Here is a 4,252-nt window from a genome sequence, read left to right on the forward strand (position 1 = left end):
AAAGCTCAGTACAAGAAACAGTCATTTCTTTCCCTAGATAAGCAATAGGTTTACTTTGATCCACTTCTCTCAGCTGGATTCAAGTTAATATTTCTTTTCTACTCACTATTTTGCTAAGAGCTATGAGATCAGCTTCTTTTTTTTTTTTTTTTTTTTTTTTTCGAGTTTGAAACAGCTAGTTTTCTTTTCCTGGAACAGTCTTCTCCTGAAGCAAAAACCTCTCTTTTGGAGCAAAGCCTCCTTCCTGGGGTTCTTTGTTCTGCCAGTGCTGAGCACCTTTGAGCTTCCCTCTGGAGCAGGTCTGGAACCAGTACCTATCCCTTCTTTTGAACAGCCGAGCCAGTTGTCTCTCATCTTGATTGCCTTTGCTATGCTAGAAGCCTGTGCAGTCGTGTGCATCTGTCTCAGCTCATTTCAATAATCCCTCTATACAGCAAAAGCTGGTTGAATACCTAGGAATGTTGACTTTTTTAAAGATGAAATTATTTTGATTTAGAACTAATATCTTACTAAAAAGCGAATCACTTTACTATAAGCAAGTTGACTTCACAAGCAATGCCAATTTAAGAATGAGCTTCAGTGATAAGTAGAGAATGAACCCAATGGTCATAACCTATTAAGATTTGGAAAGGATTTGAGACATCTTCAGACCAACTGCCTATCTAATTAAGAAAGCCCAATATAACAAACTGGGAGTTAGGTGACCAGAATGAAAACCTTGCATATTATGAAAGAAAAGCCTGGTTCTGTTCTGTGTTAGCTCTGTCACCAGAGCTGCCTTGAATTAAACCAAATTCCACTTCTTTTGAAATTGGATTATTTATTATTTTACGTGTCATCCTTGGCCAAGAACCACGCTAATCTTCTCTGTAGCATTCCAATATTCGTACACGTGCTGCCAAAGTGAACACTCTTCATTATCTTAAATAATACTTCCTGACCCTGTGTTCAATTCACAGACCCTATGGTAGGTGCTAGAATTTTTTCTACTCATTCATCTACCAAAATAATATGCAATAATAACTCCCCCTACTTGCCTATATTGTCCATTGAGACTTCCAAAAACTGAAGTTGCATCAGAAGAAGGCAGAGAGTCCATCAGCGAGAAAGGGGAATAACTTTCACAGGATGGAAATAGAAAGCCATAGAATAGTACATTGAAAAGGGACAGGAAGAGAGAAGACATTTGGGTGTAGGTGGTCATGGCTTGGGTTGGGTGTGAACCACAGTATGGGGGAAGGGGGTGGTAATAGGCAGATGCAATAAACAAAATTAATTTTCCCAAAAGGTACGGATAAACTACAAAAGTAGAATACAGGTCGGAATGGAAGGCAAAATAAATCCCTACTTAATTGTAGATCTTGAAATAGAAACATTTGATAACTTTTCTCTACCTCTCTTTTTCACACAATAACCATATTGCATTTGGTCTGTAGGGCTACATCTACAGAACTCCCTGTCGCTTGCTCCTCCCTTCAACTCACCCAAGCAGCACATTCTGTGGATACTGGTGGCATCTCAAAGTAGCAGGACCAGCAGAGTGGATACAATATACCATACTGCCTGCTGGCCCCACCAAGACTGCCTTTTCCCATGATCATATGGCTTTGTTCCATCTATTCAGTTATCATCCCTGCCCCCTTTCATAACAGAATTCGATACAAAAAGAAAATACAAAACTAGTGTTTCAAAACCAAAGTCATTATTTTGGGTGAAATTTGTATCCTAGATACTGGATCATCCCCCACTAGCATGAAAATATACTGGAGTACTGCCAGTCTTTCCCATTATCTACAGTACTGTTATAGTCTATCTTTATCTATTGACTGTTTAAAACAAAATCTCCTAACTCTATTGTCCTGATCTAGAAATTCAAACACCTGTAAACTTATTAAAAATATGCCCATGTGTCTATTGTCCTTTCTCCAATTTCTTAATCTACATTTTCCTCTCAACCTACTCCATTCAAACCATTCTGATGAGCCATTTTCACTGAGGTTGCAAATGACACAGATGAATGCTCCTTGATTTTCTTTAATTTATATTTAATTCATTTTAAATGTAATAAATACTACTGCTATAACATTTAAAAATGAGCAGAGGATCTAAAATGAACTTCCCTCCCTACCTCTAACACTAGCACTCAGTTCTCCCCGTAAAGTAAATTGCTAGTTTATAGGTATACATCTAGAGATATTTAATATGCATACAAGCATTTCTTCTTAAATTTTTTTCAAGCGGTAGCATGCAATCTTCTGCTCATTTTTTTTTCATTTACCATATCTTGGATATCATCCCATATCAACACATAAAACTTCCTATCTTTCTTTGCCTCTCATTGTGTGCTTTTACATTTTTTTATTTAATTCTTCCCTACCGATGGACATTTTGGTGTTTTTAATCTTTCACTTACAAATGATGCTACAATAAATAACTGTACATATCTCATTTCGTCCATAGTGGAGTTTATAGGATAATTTTTTTAAGTAGGCTCTATGCCCCATATAGAGCCCAGCACGGGGCTTGAACTCACAACTCTACGATCAAGAACTGAGTTGAGATCAAGAGTTAAACGCTTACCCAGCTAAGTCATGAGTCACCCCACAGGATAAATTTTTGAATGGGATTTTTAAGTCAAAGAATACGTGTGTTTTTAAATCTTTGCTATATATTACTAAATTGCCCTTTATATAAGTTATAATTTATAGTTTCCCAACATAGTTATCAATGCAGTGGTTTATTAGAGCTGTACACTTAATTATTTACTTACACAGCTCCTTTCAAAATAGTATATGAATAGTGATTTAGTATATAGAATGATTTTCTGCTATCCCATTTCCTCTGTCCTTAACCTTTAATTTTAGCAAATTAAAAAAATCTTCCTTAGCATTAAGCTTTTAACTATTAAATGACTTTATACTTCTGTTACCAGATTTATCAGTTCTAAGCGTATATTTTGATCCATTGTTATAAAAGACAAAGAAACAACCAAACTTGTTTTTTCTTTCTTATACACACTCCTTTCCTTCCTAACTTTTTTTAGTTACATGATTTATTGTCAAGATTTACAAAAGTTGTATTATATTCTATAACCATAACTTACACAATGGTTTGCACATTAGTCCTAAAATCTGAATACTTAGTCTTCCAATGGCAAACCCTGCAATCAGAGCCTTACGGTTCTAGCGTCTTAGTCCTACACCCCTAACATTCTTCACTAACCTTTCTGTTTAGCTTGTCTATTCATCTCTTATCAATCTCTAATAGTATGTTCAAGAAGGCCTCATGGTAATTATATTATCTGAGCTCTTGCATGTTCAAAAATGTTTACTGCCTTTTAGAAAATAGACATTGCTTTGCTAATTTCTGGTGTTGACTATTGCCATAGAAAAGTCCAATTATAATCCCAGCCATCATAAAATACAGAGTGACTTAGGCCAGATTGTTTACTTGCTTGCATAAATAAATAAATAAAGTAATTAATTAGTGAACAAATGAGTGAGTGAAGGAAGCAAAGAAAGGAAAGAAGGAAAGAAAGAAAGAAAGAAAGAAAGAAAGAAAAGAAAAGAAAAGAAAAGAAAAAAGAAAAAAAAAGAAAGAGAAAGCTAACTACTGATATTCACATGTATCGGGGAATACAAACTGTGGAACGTTTTCTGTTGCTTTGGCTGCTTTTGATGTTAAAAAGTACATACTCTTATATCCTGCTTCCACAAAAATGGCATACATTAAATAGATCATTCAAAGCCAAAGAGCAAATCTTAAGCAATGAGTACTCATTTAATATTTTAAAAACAAAAACAAACACCAAATTCCATTCCCCAAAATTCTGGCTATTAAACAAATTGATGTATAATTTGGGATTCCTGTCACAAAGATTTCATAAGCAAGTTGTCCTATGCAATGAGTCTGCCCTGAGCCTTACATAAGGTTACATTTTTCTTCCACTGAAAATCAGAGATTGCTAAACATTTCTAACATCTACCAATTTTCTTTCCTTTCCTAAGTCGTATGTTGTATTACTTTATTTTGTTTTAATGAGCCAAAAGAGTTCTTTCCTTCAGTCACTAAAGGGGTTGTTTTGTACTCTATCATGTTTAAAACACATTCAATGTGCCTTCAGTGTGAATGGACTCACTGTTCTTCTAGACATAATTATTGGATACCTAACTAATATTCTCTGATGAGATGTAAGTCAACTGTAAAATCTTCAGCAAGACTTTGCATACTGATGTTAGCTAATTTTACTGAG

General features: G+C 35.0%; 1 non-coding gene across 1 annotated transcript; it reads right to left on the reverse strand.

The window, feature by feature from the left end:
- Positions 1-805: 805 nt before the first annotated feature.
- LOC122469720 lies at positions 806-911 on the reverse strand. Its single transcript, XR_006293613.1, has one exon. It is a non-coding gene; the product is annotated as a U6 spliceosomal RNA (small nuclear RNA).
- Between the last annotated feature and the right edge of the window lie 3,341 nt (positions 912-4,252).

The sequence above is a fragment of the Prionailurus bengalensis genome, chromosome B3 (genome assembly GCF_016509475.1).
Source record: "Prionailurus bengalensis isolate Pbe53 chromosome B3, Fcat_Pben_1.1_paternal_pri, whole genome shotgun sequence".
Taxonomy (NCBI): domain Eukaryota; kingdom Metazoa; phylum Chordata; class Mammalia; order Carnivora; family Felidae; genus Prionailurus; species Prionailurus bengalensis.